Source organism: Pinus tabuliformis, chromosome 8 (assembly GCF_031772625.1).
Source record: "Pinus tabuliformis cultivar Carrire ecotype Pingquan chromosome 8, CPIR1, whole genome shotgun sequence".
Lineage (NCBI taxonomy): Eukaryota > Viridiplantae > Streptophyta > Pinopsida > Pinales > Pinaceae > Pinus > Pinus tabuliformis.
This window is the reverse complement of record NC_142294.1, coordinates 1,995,542,609-1,995,550,203: the sequence shown is the minus strand read 5'-3', so window position 1 is coordinate 1,995,550,203 and position 7,595 is coordinate 1,995,542,609. Positions and strand designations below refer to the sequence as shown.

Below are 7,595 nucleotides of genomic sequence, written 5' to 3'. Positions count from 1 at the left end.
ATTTATGTAATGTAAAGGAGGTTGCCCCCTCGAAGAGGCTGAATTCTAAGGCGTTGATCTATCTTTTCTATCTTTTCTTGAGCTGGTTTCATAACATTTGGTATCAGAGCTTTGGATTCTAGGGTTTCGCTGCTCCAAACAGGTCATCGTGGAATTTTCGCTATAACTTTTTTTCTGTGATGTTTCAGAAGTCGCAAAAAAAACCCATTTGAGAAGAATTGGTGCTGAACCTTGGGTCCGAATTTCAAAGCTTTTCGCACGATATTTTCGGAGATATGATCTGAGGAAGTTGGCCTTTTTCAGACTCCTGAATTACATTCAAAACAGGTGACCTGGGGAAAATCGTCATAACTATCTCTCTGAGGATCGGATTGAAATTTCGTAAAAAGGTAAAGAAAGAGGACGGACTGTAGTTTCTTGTATGTGTGTTTCAGATTCAAAGGTTGAAACAGTGAATCGTGTCACGTCGTACAAGTTAGCTCTACTAAATCAGTCTAAAAGAAAGTCATTGTGGGAGATTTCACATAACTCTTACTTGGAGAATCCAATTTGGCTCAGACTTGTGGCATTGGAAAGAGGACGCAGAAGGCTACTACAGGTAGCAATTTCAGAACTGGATGATTCGAAATTACAGAGATACATCAGATTCAATATCAGGCTTCTATAAAGTGAAAAAAGGTGTGTAGTTTTTTTTTAATTTTTTATCTAAGCTTGGTTTAACGGAATTCAAAGGGCATAGTAAAGCATTATTATCGGTAACTGATGCCCTGAGGAAAGAAAATGCAAACACCTAGTAAGGAACCTGAAAGCTCTAGCATGACTCATGAAGAAGAGGAAGAAATGCTACATGATATATCAAAATTACAAGAACAAGTGCAACAAATGTCACGCTCACAAAAGCTAACAGAAGCTAAGATAAGTTGCGTGGAATCTAAGATAAATGGCGTGGAATCTAAGATAAAGGGCATGGAAGCTAAGATGGAGGATTCGATGGTAAATTTGAAGATAGATTTGAAGACAGACATGGAAGAATTGAAGAACTTGCTACAAGAAAGGGTCACTAATGGTGAAAAGGTAGTAAAGGAAACTCATGATGAGAACAAAAGAAATGTTAATCATGATTCCATAGACTCTAATGTTGGATCGAAGACTCACCATGTTCCAAAAATCGATATGAGGAAGTTTGATGGCAAGGATCCCGCCACATGGATATTACAGATGGAGCAATTCTTCGATCTCAATAATGTGCAAAACACACAAAAGGTACGTATGGCAACTTTATATTTGGAACCAAATCAGTTTGTATGGTATCAATGGCTTTGTTCTCGTAAACAATTTATCACTTGGGCAATTTTTACGGAAGAATTGATAGCACATTATGAGGATACAAAAAGCAACACTTTTTTTAGCCAATTGATAAGTCTCAAACAAAAGGGTTCAATAATGGAGCACATTGAGGAGTTCCAAAAATTGAACATAAGGGTAAAAGATATTCCAGAGGAGCATAGGATTGATGTGTTCATAGGGTCTTTAAAGGATAATATCCAACATGATGTGCGCCTTTGGGAACCTGATTCATTAGAGAAGGCATTCAGGTTAGCAAGAAAAATGGAAAGCAAAATTATGGCAACTAGGAAGCATACCATTCACAACTATAAAGACGGAAGTGTTGTTGCCCATAGTCTTCCACAACCTACAAGGTTGACACCACAACAATTGGAAGAAAAAAGAGCAAAAGGGCTTTGTTACAATTGTGATAGCAAATACACAAAAGGTCATAAGTGTGCTGAGAAGAAATTATTCTACATAGATTGTGAAGAGGAAGAAGAAAAGGAGCAAGAAAGGTCAAAAGAAGAGGATATATTCCAGGAACAAAGCCTAGATGAAGAACAAATAAATCCGACCATATCTTGTAATGCATTGGCGGGAATTACCACTCCTCAAACCATCAAGATAGAAGGACAAATCAAGAAGAAAAAGGTAATAGTGTTGATTGATTCAGGAAGCACCCACAATTTTATTCATTGTAGGGTAGCAAAAGAATTGAATTGCTTCCTATATCCAGCACCAGAGTGTCAAGTGATGATTGCAAATGGAGGAACAATAAATTGCTCTGGAAAGTGCCATAATATCAAGCTATCCATGGGAGAATATGTATTGACTAGCCCAATGCTTTCCATTCCAATGGGAGGTGCTGATGTTGTACTAGGAGTCCAATGGCTACAATCCTTGGGTACAATAGCTTTTAATTTTCAAGAACTTTTCATCAAATTTTCTTCGGAAGGAAAGGAAGTTGAATTAAGGGGTATTGCAGGGAAACCAGGAAAGATAATCAGCTCTAATGGTATGACAAAGCTTCTAAAAAAGGAGCAAAGAGGTGTAATTGCACAATTATGTTCGCTAGATGTTTCCACATTGGAATCATCTATTTCTCCAGATCTCCAAAAAGTCTTGGACAATCATTCCAAGGTATTTGAGACTCCCAAGGTCTCCCACCTATGCGTGATCATGATCATGCTATTCATCTGATTCCAGGAAGTGTTCCTCCAAACATCAGGCCGTACAGATATCCCTATGTCCAAAAAAGTGAAATTGAACGTATGGTTGCAGAAATGCTAGAGGCTGGTATAATTCAACCGAGTCAAAGTTCTTTCTCAGCTCCAGTAGTATTGGTGCACAAGAAGGATGGATCATGGCGCATGTGTCCAGATTATAGGGAGCTCAACAAGCTCACTATTAAAGATAAGTTCCCCATTCCTGTTATTGATGAATTACTGGATGAATTGCATGGATCAATTTACTTCACCAAGTTGGATCTTCGTTCGGGATATCATCAAATCAGAATGAAGATTGAAGACATTCCAAAAACGGCATTTAGAACTCATGAGGGTCATTATGAATTTTTGGTCATGCCTTTTGGCCTTACCAATGCACCTTCAACATTTCAAGGTTTGATGAATTCAATTTTCAAACCATTCCTTAGAAAATTTGTGTTAGTATTTTTTGATGATATACTAATCTACAGCAAGTCTTGGAAGGATCATGTTGAACATGTTGACAGGGTGCTACAACTATTGGAGGAGAAACAATTATATGCAAAAAGATCCAAATGTTTCTTTGGAGTCCAGGAGGTGGAATATTTGGGTCATATTGTATCTCATGAAGGAGTTAAGGTAGACCCTAGCAAAATTAAAGCCATTAAGGAATGGAAAATCCCCACATCCATAAAGCATCTGCGAGGATTTCTTGGGTTGACAGGGTATTATCGCAAGTTTGTTAAGAATTATGGGAGAATAGCAGCACCTCTAACAACATTATTGAAGAAAGATTCATTTTCATGGACTTCGGAAGCAACAAAGGCCTTTGAACATCTTAAAGAGGCAATGTGCCAAGCACCGGTCTTAGCTACACCGGACTTCACAAAAACCTTTATTGTGGAATGTGATGCTTCAGGAAATGGAATTGGTGCTGTTCTAATGCAAGATGAAAGACCCATTGCTTTTGAAAGTCGTCCAATCAAGGGAAAGTTTTTAAGCAAAGCTATTTATGAGAAGGAAATGTTGGCAATACTCCATGCACTTAAGAAATGGCGACCCTACCTAATGGGAAGACACTTCAAGGTAAAAACGGATCATGATAGCCTTAAATACTTTTTAGAACAAAGATTATCCTCTGAAGAGCAACAAAAGTGGGTCACAAAGATGTTGGGTTATGACTTTGAAATCATCTACAAAAAAGGGAAGCAAAATGTGGTGGCAGATGCACTCTCAAGAAAGGATGAGGATGTGGAAGCATTGTTGTGTGCCATTTCTATTATCCAACCAGATTGGATAAACGAAGCAAGGGAGGAATGGAAGAATGACGAAGAAGTGTGGGCACTTATTCGAAAGCTACAACAAGATTCCAGTACTTCTGATACATTTAGCTGGCAAAATGATTCGTTATGGTACAAAGATCGCTTATACCTCTGTAAGAATTCCCAGCTAAAACAAAAGATTCTTATGGAATTGCACACTTCTCCCTTAGGAGGGCACTCAGGATTTTTAAAAACTTACCACAGGGTTAAGAAGGAATTTTTTTGGGATGGCCTTAAATCAGATATTCAAAAGTTTGTGGCGGAATGTTTGGTTTGCCAGCAAAATAAAGTTGAAACAATTAAGACACCGGGTCTATTACAACCTTTATCCATTCCAAGCCAACGTTGGGAGGAGGTTTCAATGGATTTTATCACAGGTTTACCCAAGTCTGAGGGAAAGAGTGTCATCATGGTGGTAGTTGACAGACTTACCAAGTATGCACACTTTTGTGCATTATCACATCCATTTAAAGCCAGTACAGTTTCTACTGCATTTATGGAAACAGTTCAAAAGCTACATGGAAACCCAAAGATTATTGTAAGTGACAGAGATCCCATTTTCACTGGAAATTTTTGGACAGAATTATTTTCTTGTCTTGGTACTCAGTTAGCTCATAGCTCATCTTATCATCCTCAATCTGATGGGCAAACTGAGATAGTAAACAAATGTTTGGAAGGATATCTTCGTTGCTTTGTATCTGATAAACAGACACAATGGGTCAAATGGTTGCCTCTGGCTGAATGGTGGTATAACACTTCCTTCCATACAGCAACAAAAATGACCCCATTTATGGCACTTTATGGGTATCAACCACCATCCATCACATCATATTTAAGAGAAAATTCTAAGGTTCAGGCAGTGGAACATCACATCGAACATCAACAACAAGTCCTCCAACTCTTAAAGGATAACCTCGTGTTGGCACAAAATAGAATGAAACAACAGGCAGATCAACATCGCAGTGAAAGAAGTTTTGATGTAGGTGATTGGGTATTCCTACGGCTACAACCATATAAGCAAATGTCCCTAAAGCAAGCTAAGAAGGATAATAAATTATCACCAAAGTATTATGGTCCGTACAAGGTGTTGCAAAAGATTGGTACTATGGCATACAAATTGGAGCTTCCTGCAGCTTCTCGATTGCACCCAGTTTTCCATGTTTCATGTTTAAAGAAGGTTATAGGTGACAAGCTCCCAATTCAAACAATATTGCCAGAACTTGACGAGGAAGGAAAAATTATATTGGAACCGGAAGCAGTCACAGAAACAAGAACTCGACAGCTACGAAATCGATCAATTTCAGAGTATCTTATCAAGTGGAAGAACTTATCCGCTGAAGATTCCACATGGGAGGATGAGAATTTTATGCAGAAGTATCCAGAACTACTCAAGCGTTGAGGACAACACTTTTTTGAAGGAGAGGGGCATGTTGGGTCCCTATAATACTAGTGATTACCCCATTACTATTGTAGTTATACCCCTTATTTATATTGTTGTGCCCCTATTACCCCCATATTGTTATTTCTGTGCCCCATAGAATCCCTCTATTGTTATTTTTGTGGCTTTATATTATTATTGTTAGGTCGGCTGGATTATATTGTGACTCCTTAGACTCCTATATATAGAAAGGAGGTTTTGTCATTTGTATCATCCAAGAATTGTTCATTTATGTAATGTAAAGGAGGTTGCCCCCTCAAAGAGGCTGAATTCTAAGGCGTTGATCTATCTTTTCTATCTTTTCTTGAGCTGGTTTCATAACAAGGTCAAAGATGTAAGATGGAAGGAAAATCTTGGCGGGAAAACTATGGAAATGCATCTTGTTGAGTATTTTGCAGATGAATTTAATAGGCAAGGTTGGAATGGTATAGATGTGCGGAAATCTCCTAAAGAAATGGTGAAATTGAAGAAACAAATTAAGCATACCAAAGAAATCCTTAGTGCTAATAATGAGGCCCCTCTATCAGTTAAATTAATTTATGAGGACCATGATTTCAGGAGTACCATAACTCAGCATAAATTTGAAGATCTTTGTGGGGATCTGTTTGAGGAGGTGCTTTTGCCTGTAAAGGAAATTCTCAAGCATTCTAGCTTGGAGGTGGAAGACCTTTATGTTGTAGAGTTGATAGGTGGAACGACTCGCATGCCAAAATTGCAGGCATTGCTCCAAGAATTTCTGGGCAAAAAAGACTTAGATAAGCATATTGATGCTGATGAAGCTGTAGTGCTCGGATCAGCACTTCATGCTGCAAATTTGAGTGATGGAATCAAGCTAACCCACAAGCTAGGAATTATTGATGGTGCAACACATGGTATCATACTTGAATTGAATAGTCCTAATCTGGATAATGAAGAAAGTAATCAACAAGTACCTATCCCACGGATGAAGATAACAAAATGGCTCTTTGATTTCGGATTTTAGGTATTCAGTATGGTAATGTTTGGTGGGTTAACGCTTTTATGTCATGCTTACGATGAAAGCTAAAGGCCCAGCTCAGCACCCCTGCATCCACAAAACACACAGGTCAAAGCCCAGCAACTCAGTCTAGTGCCAAGCCCATGAAAATGTTAAAAGAAGGCACCGAAAAAATGTTGAATCCAAGTGTCTAATTGATTAAAATGATAGAGGATTCATTCTATGGTGCTAAATATTTGATTCAAGATTACATTGTTAACAAGTGGAGGCCAGTTGTTTGATTAAATGTCTAAGTGAAAGCGTAATTCTTAGAACGCAGTTATTATTGCTTGAAGGATTGAAAGACCAGAATGTATAGTGATGGAGATACTATTGCTGAAAACATAGGGGATAATTCAGTTTCTGAGGTGCTTCTGATGGAATCTTCGAGTTTATCTCCAGTTAAGCGGTGGTTGATATGGTTGCCAAATTCAATGATCCTCGCGATGCTTATGCTGAAATTGTTAATGAATGATATCGGTTGTGGCTGGAGTATGACATTTGTATTGATGACATTACAGTTATTGTTGTACAAATCAATAGCTCGCAGAATTTTGGGTACAAATGGAATTCAAAGAACATCCAAAGAGGAACAAGAACAACAGGTTGAAAAAACAACTCCAAGATTGGTGCAAGCAGGTGCGAGGTGGTAGTCAAAAGGAAGATTTTGTGGAATATGGTTCCACACTTAAAGGAGCAGATACAGTGATATTAATCCACTTGGCAAACCTTCACTTAATTTGGGTTTTCAAAAAACTCTATTTGCCATAGTTCACGAGAGTTTTATTTAGGATTGTTTAGTTTATAATATTGTTTTATGATAGGATTTTAGGATTTATTTTTTATTTCCTATGTTGAGGAAATTTAAATGATTTTGTAATATTATAAATAGGATTAGTTTAAAGATGTAAGGGTTCAATTTTTTCAGTAGAGAGAGGCTGCTTGGGACTATGTAAAGTTTTCTTGAATATTATTTTAATAAAGCAGTTTCTACCCTTTAGACCTGGGATCCATCATGGTGTTTAATGTCCAATATGTTTTTCTCATAAATTCACTTACATATTTTGTCTTTTCTGCTATTTTTTGTTACAACATGATCTAAGAGAAGTGTTAGGAATCCATCCACCTGTGATGCTCCTTTCGCAATGATTTTGTTGTTAGATGTAATGGTTGTCTTTGCAGAATCCATCCTCTGTTAGATGCTCTGTTGAGTAACCCTATGTTTCTCTTTCGTCTAACGCTGCTACTGTAGATCCATCCCCTGTTTGATGTCTGCATGGCAGCGG

The 7,595-nt window shown here is 37.9% G+C and overlaps 1 pseudogene; it reads left to right on the top strand.

Moving 5' to 3' along the window:
- Nucleotides 1–5,661: 5,661 nt before the first annotated feature.
- On the top strand, nucleotides 5,662–6,276 carry LOC149244454 (heat shock 70 kDa protein 17 pseudogene; annotated as a pseudogene).
- The last annotated feature ends 1,319 nt before the right edge of the window (nucleotides 6,277–7,595 follow it).